Source organism: Chelonia mydas, chromosome 8, assembly GCF_015237465.2.
Source record: "Chelonia mydas isolate rCheMyd1 chromosome 8, rCheMyd1.pri.v2, whole genome shotgun sequence".
Lineage (NCBI taxonomy): Eukaryota > Metazoa > Chordata > Testudines > Cheloniidae > Chelonia > Chelonia mydas.
In genome coordinates this window covers 36573924-36588298 of record NC_057854.1, presented here as the reverse complement: position 1 = coordinate 36588298, position 14375 = coordinate 36573924, and the positions used below count along the sequence as shown (strand labels likewise).

At 46.5% G+C, this 14375-nt stretch overlaps 1 long non-coding RNA gene across 2 annotated transcripts; it reads left to right on the top strand.

Annotated features, from left to right (window-relative positions):
- The first annotated feature begins 6847 nt into the window (after positions 1-6847).
- Positions 6848-12412, top strand: LOC114019356. Of its 2 annotated transcripts, XR_003564445.3 has the most exons (3): positions 7050-7547; positions 7965-8127; positions 9687-12412. It is a non-coding gene; the product is annotated as an uncharacterized LOC114019356 (long non-coding RNA). The 2 variants fall into 2 exon arrangements; XR_006283472.1 differs by having other exon boundaries at positions 6848-8127.
- The last annotated feature ends 1963 nt before the right edge of the window (positions 12413-14375 follow it).

The window sequence follows — 14375 nt, the reverse complement described above, 5'->3', positions numbered from 1 at the left end:
TGTTGCTATCTGCCTCTTACTGGAAATTTTTCTTACCCTCTTCTTATGCTTTATACAGACAGTTAGCCTGACCAAAGTTTTAGACCTATTAGTTTAGGCCCATTAGATTTTTCTTCCACAACAGTAATGTACAGCATATAATAAAGAGTACATATGCAAAATATAATTTTACAGTACTGTCTTTTTAATTACAGGGGGTAATTACAGGGGGTCTTCAGGGCTTGATGTCGATCCAGGAGATGGAGGTGATGGAGAGCTTGGGTGATGGAGAGCGAGTGGTAGACGAAGTGGTTGGCTCTGGTTCAGCTCAAGAAGTTGATTGCGTAGGCTCATCTGCTGCTGGTTGTTTTTCCTTGAAAAACATGGTGACCAGCAACTGTTGCTGTTGTCTCTTGAGCTGCTCAAACATTTCTTGATATGGTCTCAAATCGTCCGTAATACTACGTGTGATTTTGAGGCTTCATTCCATAGAGGGATCGTATTCAGAAATTAAATCATTCACGTGTTTCGCTGCTTGGAACACTTCAGCAAATTTATGAAGATTCCAACTTGCTGGCTCTTCCTGTTTGTCGTCATCATCTTCGTCTTCTGTAGACAATTTTTTCAGTTCCTCTAACTCTTTGTTAGTCAATGTTTCTCTATGGCTCTCAATTAATTCTTCAATTTCTTCCTCAAGAATGTCGACGAAGCCACTCACTTGCCTGGCCACCTGAACAATGTGTTTCACTTCTTTGTCAATGGTCGGGAAACCCTTAAAATCATTCACACATTCTTTCCATAGGTTTCGCCAACATGCATTGACTGCTTCAGGCTTGATTGCATCTATTGCCTGTTTAATATAAGTGGTGCAATCGGCAATGTTGAAGGACTTCCAGCAGTCCATCACATTAAGGTTGGGATCAGCATCCATAGCGCTACGTATCTGTGAGAATGTAAGCCTCATGAACGTGGCCTTGAAACAGCGAATCACACCTTGATCGAGAGGTTGGAGGATAGAGGTGGTATTAGGGGAGAGAAAGATGACTTCAGTGTTGTTATGCGCAAACCGGAGTGTCGCACGGTGGCCAGGAGCATTGTCTACAATCAGCAACACTTTAAAGTCAAGTCCTTTCTCTTCGAGGTACTGCTTGACCTCCGGAATGAAACACTTGTGGAACCAATCCAGAAACAATGCTGCTGTCACCCACGCCTTTTTATTTGATTGCCAGAACACAGGCAGGAGATTTTTGTTCTTGCCTTTTAGGGCACGGGGATTTGCAGCCCTGTAGAGCAAGCCCGGATTTATTAAATACCCAGCCGCATTGCCACAAAACAACACAGTCACATGGTCTTTAGCTGCTTTGAAGCCAGGGGCTTGTCCTTCTGATTTCGAAGTGTAAGTGCGGTTGGGCATTTTTTTCCAGAAGAGCCCAGTCTCATCAGCATTAAAAACTTGTTCTGGAAGATAGCCCTTTTCTTCTATGATTTTCTTTAATTGTTCGGGGTAGGCTTTTGCTGCTTCTTCATTGGCAGATGCAGCTTCACCAGTAGTCTGCATGTTTTTGAGGTTGAAGTGGTTCCTAAAACTGTTAAGCCAACCTTGGCTGGCTTTGAATTCCTTCTCATCAGAAGGCTGTCCCTCTTCGGCGGGAGGTTTGAACAGCGCATAGAGGCTAAGAGCCGTTTCTCTCAATGTGTTGCCATCGATAGGCACACGTTTATGGTTCATGTCTTCCAGCCATAAGTTTAATGCCTTTTCAGTCTTCACTAAAGTCTTATCACACACCTGGCTCGTCACCTTTTAGCAGTTATTGGAGTACTTGATGCCACAGCTTGACGAATTTCTCTCTCTCGAATCTTGATGGCACGGATGCGAGATTCGTTGTGGCCATATTTACGCACCACGTTGGAGACCGACATACCGTCTCTCAATAAGTCCAGCACAGCCAGTTTTTCCTCCAGCATTGGAACAGATAGCTGTTTCTTTGGTTGAGCACCAGATGAAGTAGTTGGCTTGCGTTTAGGGGCCATGTTGTACAAAAAATACATACAGTATCTTTAAACACTAGAATCACACTCAGCGCAGCGAGATGCTCACACTATGAGACGCCCGCAGAAACTGAGACCGACTGAGGGAACAGCAGATTCACATCTCCCATCTCACGCTCACTCCGGGGCATATGCTCATTGAGTGCAATGGTGGGCGGAATCGCCCGCACTATTTACAGGTATCTTGTTATTTTTCTTTTTTTTTGCTAAGTGCCTATTGTTGAATTCATGTAAGTTAAATGTGCGTATGATGCGACTCACCTGTATATTATACCTTGTGTGCTTGAGTTTTGATTCAGTGATAAGGATAATAACCTGTCTGACTGTTTCGTTTTGTGTTCTTAATTTGTATTCCTTCTGTGACATTCCCCTCTGGTGTTGTCTGGACTGGAAATCTGCTAGGTCACTCCAGTCCTTGACTCTGGGAGCCAGGCTTACCCTGCTGTGTTGTGAGCACCCCCACTCCTGGGCTGTTCATGCACAGCCTCTGGCATGTAAGCTACTCCTTGGATTGTGCAGCTGTCCGAGTTTATCTCCACAATGCGCAGAACCACCCCCACTCAGCCCCACCCCCACTCCTGGATAGTGCTGTCGCTTCTGACTCCTGCCTCATGCCCAGTGAGCTACAGGCTTTCATCCCAAGGGTGGCATGCCCAGGAGCACTGCTCTCCCAGCACCATGCTGGTTCCTGGGTAAGGGCAGCCCCTGCTGAGTCACCCCCACAAACAGAGAACCACCCCATCCCTGTGTAGAGCTGAGACTTCCCAGGGCTCAGCCCCCACAAAGCAATCTGGTAACACCAGCACCGCCTCTCGTGCAGGGGGTCGTTGGCCTCCAGCAGCCCCCACTTCCAGCGTGCATTCGCCAGCTCCTCCGAGGAATCCCAGGCTGGGGAAGTTCAGCTCCAGGGCACGGCGCCCTCCATGCTCTGGGCTGTGCTGTCTGTACATGGAGATGCTGTCAAGGGCTTTTTGGCTCAGTCACTAGCCCCTTGGATGGATGCAAGATTCTCCAGAGAGCTTCTCTGGCCTGGGTGATTGAGGAGGCCATACTGGATGGGCCTAATGGTCCCTTCTGGCCTCAGGACTCTACGTTTTTTGCTATTGTTGTTCTACAGCTCCAGAACTCTCTGTACTCAGAGGGAAAATCCCTCCAGGCGGAAAGGGGCTGCTCAGAGCCATGGCAGACACTGCACATCTCCAGCCGAGACCTGCCTCTGCAGAGCTCACAAGAGGAGGCAGAGCTGGGGGTGCTCACCCTGCTTTCCCAGGATCTCAACATTTAATTTCACTCATCGATGGGTTCAGAGGTGCTTTATCCCATCCCTCACCTGTGTAGATGCCTTCCAGGATCTCTGATTCCTCAAGGCCCTGGGCAGCTGGGACAAAGGGCTCCTCTCCTCACTCCAGGCGAGAGATGATGTCAGGCTTGTGAATGGGAATCCCTGCTCATGGGAAAGTCAACAGGTAAGGCCCCAGGCTGCCAAATGTCTCAGCATTCATTCTTCCATTATTTTAACCCCAGTCACCCTTCCCATGCTCACAAGGACGTGGGATCCACACAGCTGGGGAAATACCACGGAAGCCTTCTGGGGAGGCGAAGTGTCTGCGAGGGGAGTTGATGTGCCCCTGTTAAGACACCAGCGCTTCCGTTAAACGCCAGTGGACCCGCTATCCCGAACTCAGAGACATGGGTGGTTGGTGAAACTTCCCCTAGGGGAGGTGAGCTCCTTGTCCTGCCTCTTCCACCCACAGCCCCGCCCACACTCCACCCCTGCTCTGCCCCAGGCCCCGCCCACTGACTCGCCACTCACCTCTTCACACCACCCCCAGAGGTCTCCCCCTCTGCTCACCTCCTCCCCCACTTGTCTCCTCACACACACACACCCCCAGACCCTTTCCCTTCCCTCCAGGAGACCCCAACCCCTGCTTTGCAGCTGGCTGGCTGTTCTGCTGGCCTGCTCACCCTGCTCCTGCCCCTCCCCCCATGACAGCCGCTCCCCTTTTCACCTTAAAGCACTAATAACATTCCCCAAGGGACGTGAACAGGCCATAGGTACAGCACAACTGCCAGCTAGAGTCTCCTCTGCGTGGCAGGGAGTTCAGAGTGTGCTGTATCGAGCGAGATGAAAAGCCAGGCTACCTGTGCCAACCTGAAGCCTAATATCTCCTTTTGAGAAAGTGCTTGTCATTGACAGCCTGCATTAAGGCAGTAGTTTAATCACCTTTTTTACACAGAATTCCCTGCCAGACTCGTTTACTTAAACTGGGTTTGAATAAAACGACTAGATCAAGAAATAAACTCACTGGCTATGTCAGCTCCTCCTTGAGCCAGGTCAGCAGTTACTTCTTCTGGGTAAAGAGAATAACTGAAGGATTGTCCTTTGGAAACTATTTTTAGCCCCAATAACGCATTTTCCTCCAATATAAAAGCCATCTGAACATGGCTAAAGCTTCCTGGGTGCTGGCAAATGCCTGTTAAATGGCTTCATTACCACTTGAATGGCTTTTTACCAGTGTCAGTGATCTCTGCTCCTAGGTCTCTGGAAGGCTTTTTCACTGTGTAAAGTCAGGGATTCCCTCCCCCCCCCCCACACCCCCCCCCGCAGGAAGGGGGCATGAGGAGAGGAGCAGCCAGCAGTTGCGGGGACCTCCGAGGGGGAAAGGGGCTGGGGTGAAGGAGAGGAGGAAGATTCACCCCCGACAGCAGCAGCAAGCTGTGGGAGCCTCCGGGAAGGGTCAGAGCAGGGAGGGGAAGAGGCAGCAGGGGGCACCATGGCCCAGGTGTCGGGCATCAGGGACAGCTGTGTTAGGGGAGGCAACGCCTCCCCTTGCCTATTATACCCACAGCCCATGCTCAGAGGGCTAAATCCAATCCCTGCACTGCCATGATTGTCCCCCCTCTCTGGAGGCAATTTACCACTGTGGGAGCACAAGCTAAAGGGGAGGACATGTGATTGCCCCATGTGTCGCCACTGCCAAGTGACACCGCCCACCCCTGCCCAACCTGGGGCCACTGTGTTCTCCCTGACCCACATTACCTGCAAGGAGGGGCCCGACGGGTTCTGTCCTTCTCTCCCTGTGCCTCCCCTGTTCCTCAAACAAGTTCGGCCTACTCTCCCTGGCAGCCGAGCAGGCAGTGGGAAAGAGCCACTTCTGCCTGAGAGAGCCTGGCATTACCTCTGTAAGACTGTCGCCCATTCCCAGCTTCTGGCAAACAGAGACTGGGGACACCATCCCTGTCCATCCTGGCTAATAGCCACAGATGGACCTATCCTCCATGAACTTATCGAGTTCTTTTTTGAACCCTGTTATAGTTTTGGCCTTCACAACATCCTCTGGCAAGGAGTTCCACAGGTTGACTGTGCATTGTGTGAAGAAATACTTCCTATTGGTTGTTTTAAACCTGCTGCCTATTAATTTCATTTGGTGATCCCTAGTTTTTGTGTTATGAGAAGGAGTAAATAACACTTCCTTATTTACTTTCTCCGCACCAGTCATGATTTTATAGCCCTCTATCATATCTCCCCTTAGTTGTCTCTTTTCCAAGCTGAGAAATCCCAGTTTTATGGAAGCTGTTCCATACCCCTAATCTGTTTTGTTCCCTTTTCTGAACCTTTTCCAATTCCAATATATCTTTTTTGAGATAAGGCGACCACATCTGCATGCAGTATTCAAGATGTGGGCGTACCATGGATTTATTTAGAGACAATATGATATTTTCTGTTTTATCTATTGCCATGAGATTTGTAATCCTTTTTGATGCAATAACATTGCAATAGCTCTTTGTGCGTGTCACTCCTGGGTTTGCCTGTTGGGTTGTAGCTGGAATGGGTGGGATCCGGAGGGCTGTCTATTGGAAACTTGAGAGGTTTCTGCTTCCCTTTTCCCTCCTGTGGAGGATCACAGTGCATCACCCCCTTTCAAAGAGAAGGAGACAGGGCATGTTCGGAGTTCGGGGTTTATCTTCTGCTGGGGGCAGGCTCACAAGACAAACGCTGCTTTCGCTATGGTATCCAAAGAGTCAACGCAGCGGTGGCTGGGGACACTGATGGTGTAAAGCCACATTCTGAGTGGCCAGATGGATCTTTCTAATGGCATAATTCCTGCACCAGCTCCCCAGTGGTGCTCATCACGAGGACACAGACAATGTCTGCACCCACCGTGTTCAGTGGGAGGAAGGGCAATACCACTCCTGGATATTGGGCCACAAAGAGCAGCTGAGCTTCTTCGTTGGGGGAGGGGTCCCAAAAGTTCAGGGACCCGGCCAGAAATGGGGCTTAGAACCTTTCCCTGGGGTTTGTCTGCCTTTGTCTTGGAACTGTTTTTCCAAGTGGAAGGCTCAGTTTTCTAAGCAAGCCGTGTACTGAGTTTTAAAAGAAGGAGTTTGCAATGAGAATGACTGTGACACCCGGGCCAGGACACAGCCCCGCTGGGTAGGAGGGCAGTGCCTGAGAGCAAGGAGCTCCGGAGCAAGCGCTGAATTGCAGAGCAAGTAGTTTTCAGAGTAACAGCCGTGTTAGTCTGTATTCGTGAAAAGAAAAGGAGTACTTGTGGCACCTTAGAGACTAACCAGTTTATTTGAGCATGAGCTTTCGTGAGCTACAGCTCACTTCATCAAATAAACTGGTTAGTCTCTAAGGTGCCACAAGAGCAAGTAGTGCTGAGTCGCGGCCCTGTAGGGAGAAAAGGAGGACTTGGGGCACCTTAGAGACTAGCCAATTTATTTGAGCATAAACTTTGGTGAGCTACAGCTCACTTCATCGGCTGCATAAAGGGGAATGTTCCGCGCGCGCAGCGGCAAAGTCGGCTCGGGGAGGGGCAAAAAGGCCGATTAGCGCCCGCGGGTCTCGAACCCCCGGAGGGGCTGGTGGTTCAACATGCATGAAGGAAAGAAGTAACCGCTGAGCTAGAGCCGGCCCGACAGCAAGTTGCCTCTGCGGGCCCTAAGAGTTCTCCAGGGGGCGTGGCCAAGCAAATGACTAAAGCCAGAAGTTAAATGTCATAGGTCCATTAAGTTGCCAACCCTGAGGCGGGTCCTCAAAGGGGACAGGCCAACCCGGCGCCGACCGCGAGGGCCTGGCTGGGGGCGGGCTTTGGACGCCAGGCCGATGCCGCTGAGCCCGGGCAGCTGAGCGGCGGACAGGTCTCCAGGCTCCTCGGAACCCGCAGGGCGCCGATGAAAGCCCAGCCTTCTTGGGAAGAAGTTTCTTTCCCGCGGTGCGGGGAGGCGCGTGGCGTATCCCGGTGTCTGCGGCTCGGAGCTTCCCGCTGATGCGGCTGGTCCCCGCCCGCTCAGGGAAGGGGGCTGGGGAGAGGCGAAGAAACCCGGCTGGCCAGGAGGAGCCAAAGCGCCCCCTAGAGCGGGATGCTGCAGCGGGGAAATAATGCGTGGAAGCTCCTCCTTGCAGGGTGGTTGGGGGCCAGGTTACTCCACCACCGTCCCTGGCTGTTGACTTCTCCAGCATTTGTGCCTCCAGAGGCGGCGGGGCTCAAATTATTAAAATAATACCCTTGTGTGTATGTACATCATTACTACACAAATTATGGAATGTTTATAAACTCCCCTCCCTCTGAAACGAGTTGGGCTTGTTTTAAAAGGCAGTGCCACTTTTGTGGGTGGGCGGGGTGAGAGTTGGCAATGCTCCCCTTCCCCCCCAGTCACCACCCAAGCCCCGGCCGCAGCCCTATGCAGCACTGGGGAGGACACCCCCTTGGCCTCCCTAGCCCCTCCGCTCCCCTAGCTGCCTTGCTGTGCCCCCTCAATCCCTCGCCTTGCTCCTCTTCCTTCCCCCCCTCATTGGGCCCCTCTGCTCCCAGCACCATTTGGGGGCACTTGCTCCCCCCGTTTTCCTTCCACATGGTAATTTGACGAACCACATGCCTATCTAAAATGTGAGGTTTGTGCCATCGTGTTTATTTTGCCGCTTTTCCCAGACTGTTCCTACAAATCCTGCAATCCACGACCACCTCATGACGCTCTTCATTCGGCAGGAAGTTTCCTAGCTCACGCTACCACTTCTTGAATTGAAACGGTCCCGTGTCTACACTGGAGGGTGGAAGAATCCCCCTTTTCTGACGTGGGTTTCCCTTCTCTCTGGTAAGTATTTTTAAAAACCGTGTGTCATTATTTGGCCGCTTATTTTACTTTAATTACAAAAATCATCCATTTAAGTGGCTTACATCATAAATTTGTTCTTTATTCCATCACTTCAATATGTGCTAAAGCTCATGGACAGGCTTCAGGTAGAGTCTGCTTTATTTTATAAAACAGTACCTTGTTTGTTTGAACTACCTCAAAGCGTAAAAGTAACTTCTCTGAACTGGTAATAATCTTATGTTCTAATGCAGCTGAAGTTCTTATAAAGTTAATGCTTGTTGCCCTGACAGCCTGAAAATGCATACACACGTAATAATAGACCAAGGATTTTTAAAAATTATTACTATCGTTTTTAACTAGTTGGGGGGATTGTAGGGTTGTTTTTATTACTTGGTAGTGCCTTTCAAAATGTGTAATGCGCATATATTCTCTAACTTTATTCTTTCCAAGTTCATTAAGGATTACAGTGCTGTTTTAGTTTTTTGACTGCTCTGTGCATTTCATAATTTTTTCTCTCATGTTTACATTTAATGCTTTGAGTAGTAAGTTCTAAAATGCCCGACCTGTCCTGGCTGGAGTAATTATTGTAACTTATTACCATATTGTGCTTTGTCATTCATTGATTGTAGCACTTTAAATAAATAATAGTATCCTTCTAGAATGTTAATTTAGCTTCTACTCACCTTAGCAGTCAGTGCCAGTTTCATGGGGGGCAGGAAAAAAGCAACTAATGGAATATGGATTGTGTCATTAGCTAAACATACAACTTTTGACACTGCAGATTAAGGTCACTTATTTTCAAATTGTATTTTTAATTATATATTTGTATGAAAATAAACTCAGTTTCAAATCAGATACTATAGTAATGGAGTCACATGTTAGTGAGTCATGTACATGACTGTGATCGATAAGCATAATTTCCAAAATAATTAGAAAAATAAATGCCCATTCTTAATAAAAGAGGGGAAAAACATCATAATGTATATTAAAATTAAATGTGTTTTTCACTCCACTGAAAAAATCGCCTAAATAGAGAAATGGTAGTAACACAAAGTGTCAGTTAGACAGAGAGACAGCCTGATCCCTGAAGCATACCTCCATGCAGAGTTCCTTGTAGAATTCTGCTCATATATGCGAATGTCTCTTCTCTCCTCTTTCTGGATTAACTAGTGTGGTAAGCAGACAGTTATCAGGCTTTATACAGCTTTTCATTTCACTGACCATTTTTTCCTTTGGTATTTTCGGTTTCATTTTGCAGAATGATTTGTTTTCACAAGTAACACACTCCTTAACATCTGGTTCACTTGCACTACTATAAACCAAATCAGAGTGGAAGTAGTAATAATTTTCAAACCTTCTATATAATTGGAGGGTGGGGGCTGAAGGTGGGGAGAAAAAAGTAAAAGAAAAAAAAACCCCGTTTTTATTTTTGCTTCATTAATTGCAAAAGTATCCACTGCTTCATTGAAAGGCATTGCCTTTGAAAAATATTTAATGTAATACAAATAAATTAATAAAATAACATTGACACTATTGTTATATATTTTTATGCTTGTTAGTTTTTTTCCCCAGAGTACAATCACCAGCACCGCAGCAGAATATTGTATAATTTGTTAAAAAGAAAGGCCCCTAATGACGAAAATTGTGACAATGAAGAACCATCCTTGAAAATGAACTGTGTAAATGCTTCCTCAAGTAACATTTTCCTGCAGTCAATACAGAAAAACCAGACTGGGTAATGATCCGTGTGTCAGTGTATCAAAGGACATCCTTAGGTGTGTAGTTGGTGGCCAATGTGCTCTGACATCACCAGCGGGGGCAGAATGTTTTGTTAAACAGAGTTTACCTGTTCATGACAGGAAAACAACCTTTCTACGGCCATAGATATTTTGCTGAACAAAGAGGAACAACCAGTACAGCCTAAGATGAATAGCCTTCTACAAATGGTTGACATTTCAACTGTGGTTGGTTTTCTTTGTACCCCTTCATTGAATACTCAGTTGTAGAGGATTCTGTTTTTTGCTTTCCATGCCGTCACTTTGCTTCTCAAACCACAATTGGACCAGGAGAGCAATTCAACAACAGAAAGATTCATTGACCGTGGCTTTAAGAAATGGAAAGATTTTCATAGTTTGTTTAAAACAACATTCACTCAGTTCCAGGCATCATGCAGCTTTCATTTCATGGTAAAAGTACTTCACAATTAGGATCAGCGGTTTGAAAAGTGTCGCAGATCAATTTGTTTCCAGTCGTCAGGCTATCATAGCTGAAAATCGCCAGCATGTTGAAACACTCTTAAAGGTCTCCATGCTCTGTGCAAAACTGGGTATTGCTTTTTGGGGGCATGATGAAACACACAACTCTAGCAATAAAGAAAATGTCATTGAAATTCTTGAGCTGGTTGCTTCTGCTCAGCCCAGCCTTTTGAATCAACTAAGAAGCAGGTATGAACACTATACCTCTCACCAGTACCAGAACGATTTGATACATTCTGCTGCAGAGAAAATGTTGTTGAAGAGGTCAGACAAGCCAAGTATTTTTCTGTCCTTGTTGATGAAACTAAAGATGCATCAAAAAAAGAACAGCCATGTCTCCTTTTATGCTACCACCGAAAAGGAATCATTCAGGAAAGATCTGTGGATTGCTTCCACATGGAAAATCTAAATGCTGAATTTGTTTCAAAAAGGACAGCGTTTGAAGCTTCATATTAGTTACATCGTTGCCCAATGCTATGATGCAGCTCCTGTGCTGAGTGGGCATTTAACAGAAATACAAGCTTGCATCCAGGAAACGATTACACATGCCATTTATGTGCACTGCCATGCTCACAGGCTTAATCTTGTCATTGCAAGCACATGTTCCAGCATCACGCAATGTCAGGAAATCTTTGCGTTTGCTGAGGACCTGTGCTGCTACTTTAGCAGTAGTTGCAAGCACCATGAACGGTTTAAGGAAGAGCAGGAGCTAGGCCAGAAGGTGCTTGAGCTAGGTAGATTATGTGAAACTCGCTCGTGCTGGTTTAACTCCTTCCAAAAACTGCATGCAGGATGGAAACACTGGGAGCTATTTCTGTTCAGAGAGCTGATGGCCCCATCGGCTAGCACTGCCAAAGGTTTGATGGTAAGGCAAAAGAGCTAAACCTTTCTGTTGAGGCTCTTGGTTTTGGGAAGAATATTCAAGATTTTGAATAGCATTTCAGAATTACAAAATGAAAACCTGAATTAATCTAATGCCATGGAATTAGTAGAAATCAATGTTGCTGCTCTTCAAGAAATGAGAACATCTGAAAGCAAATGGAAAGACCTACATGATGAAACTGAAAGCATTGCCAAGGAATTTGAAATTGCTACTCCAGGTCAGGCAGTCGCAACTGCTGAGCACAGCCATACAAAAACAGCAATAAGACCTAAAAAAAAACACCAAACAAAAAACCTGCAAGCTGGCATTGTTGTTTGTGTCTAGTACACAGGGTCAGTCATCTCCACATTATGTTCCCAAGAGCACTCCTGAATCTATAAAATCTGATTTTTACTATTCTGTTTTGGACAGAATTCTTGCAGAGCTCGATAGACGATTCACCTCCAACTCCAGTCTGCTTTCTGCACTAACTGCACATGACCCAAACAGTGAAAATTTTCTTGCATAGGAGAAACTGAAAATGATTGCAGATCACTATGGCTCAACAGGCACCAATTTTGACAGTCTGGACTTCGATTTCTGAATTCTGGAATGTTCTCATGGGCTTACCAGTCTTTGCTGTCTATTGTAGATATTGTGTTGAGCCTTCCAGTGTCTACAGCATCAAATGGAGAGGTACTTCTCTGTGCTCAGAGTGTAAAGAACTACTTAGGATCCACAATGGGAGACAAGTGCTTAGGTGACTTGGTAATTTTAGCCTGTGAAGGTGAAGCTTCAGAACACCTGAATATCAACGAGGCCATTGACCATTTTACCAAGATGAGACGACGGCGTTATCCATTGCGTTAGCTCCTATCTGGAGTGTTTTGTTTTCAGTAATTTATTTACCTGTAAAGAAATTAACTGTCTCATTCACCTCTTCACAAATTGGAATATAAGACATTTAAAAACCAACAACAATTGCAGGGGTAAGCAGATTTTATTTTTATTAATTTATCTCTACGAAGAGTGTACAAAGTATCAAACTTGTTTCTGATATCTGTGTTAAGGCTCCAGAACTGATATCTCAAGGTGTGGGATTGGGAATATCTTGCTGTATTATGTTCCGATTGCTCTAAATTGACATATAAATTTAAAATGTCTATAATTGGTTGTGATTTTTTTTTTTCTTTATATAGGAATTAGATACAGTGCTCCTGTCCTCTAATTTCTGAGTTATCTGCAAGGGGCAAAAAACAATCCTAGAGTTTTCAGGTGCCTTAATAGCCCCTGGAATCATGATTAAAGTTGTCCCCCTTCTTCCCCTCCCCCCTGTGCCCCTCTGCCCCCAGCCAGCCTCCCCCCTGGCGTTCCTGGCACAATAGAGCGACCTATCACTGGCACATGGCCGCATCAGTGATACTCTCAGGGAAGCAGGACGTTTGGGCACTGTGATGGGGTGCCCAGAGTGCAGCCTGGATTGTGGGACTGCTGAGCCCTCCAAAACCTACCAGCCTGGGGTATCCCTCACACTTTGATTCTGATGTCAATCTACAAACCTCTGATAGGCACTGCACTTAACCAGACGTCCACAGGCAAGGACACACCAAACTGAATTACATGAATGATTTCCCAGCCACTCATGAACCATCAATAGAGAGGCTCCAGCCAATTCCCTGCAGCTCCAGCTCTACACCCCAGAACTGTTCTGTCTTGCACTGGTCAAAAGCCTGAGCAGTGTAAATTCATTCCTGTGAAGAAGTGGCAAACTAAGTAAAGTGGAGATGCACCAGCCTTTGTAACCTTAGCAAATTTTCCAAGTACTTTAGACAAACTCACTGGTAAGGATAAAACATTAAAATAAGTTTATTAATGACAGATCGATTTTTAGAAGTGATTATAGTGGTAGGCATAAAGGTCAGAGACAGTTATCTTAAGAAAGTGGGAAGAGAAGGGATGATGTTATTGTCTCGCTTTTATACTTTCTTCCAGCTTGCTGGAAAGATCTTTGCTGTGATGTGGGTCAGTCTGCTCCCATGGTGTACGTACCTTCTCAGAGAAGTCTCTGGGATAGCGGATTGGAGTTAGTGAGCTATTAATGCTGTCTGGCTATTGATGGCCACTCCTTTGTTGTAACTGAAAGGCTGGTTGTGGGTGTTCCCAACCTCACAACATATTTCAGTAACATCTAACAATACTTCCCATACCCTGACAGCACATACACTCCAGCAGCATATTAATGTTCAACAGATCAAGACTGTTAAAATAATACCTCACATGGCATACTTTGTACAAAACATAATAACAGGGGTGAATATGGGGGTTCCAGCATGGTACTTGGGTGTACAGTGTGTCACAGGTGCCCACCAGGTGAAGTGAAGACTGGGGCAGAGGAGCTGATGTTAAATGTCTCTCTTTGGTCATTTGCATGGCCCTACTTCCCCAGGGGTCTCCTATAGCTCTCTGGTAGCTGGGGTCTTGGGCTGGCTCCAGCCTAGCAGTTCTAGTGACAGCTCTATTCTGGAATCTATGCTCTTCCAGGGGTTTGAGCCCTGTGGATGCCACCCAGGCTCTTATCCCTTGCACACACAGCAGATTCCCCCTGCCAGCCCAGGGCTGTGCCTCAGCTGCACCCAGGGGATAGCCCTCTAAGGTGGCGTTAGCACAAGGAAGGCTGGGCCTGTGGCAAAGGCAGGGGCATGAGCCCTACACACCAGTATTTTAGCCCTGGGTCTGCTCCACTGTTGCCATCCACAAGTGATCACACATCAGGAGTCAAGCCCTAGAAATCACAACATTACCTTAAAAATCATGAGTTACTAAAAATCATATTGGATTCTTTTTTTCTCTTCTCTTTATTGACTCTTTGGGGGTCTAATTTTCATGCTCTTTCATCATCTTGAGGGCTAAAAGAAAGCTGAGAGTTATATAATCACTTGACTCCAGGAGCTGGGGCTCAAAAACAACAAATACAACCAGACTCAATGAAATCTTAAGAAGTTGCATCAGTGGGTTCCCCTAGGACATTGGGCAAATCACTGAATGTTGAAATTTGGGAGACAAATTTTTGTGCCTTGATATCTCAGTGCTTCAGTTCTATTGCTTCCACATTCCAATGCTTCCCAGACTGA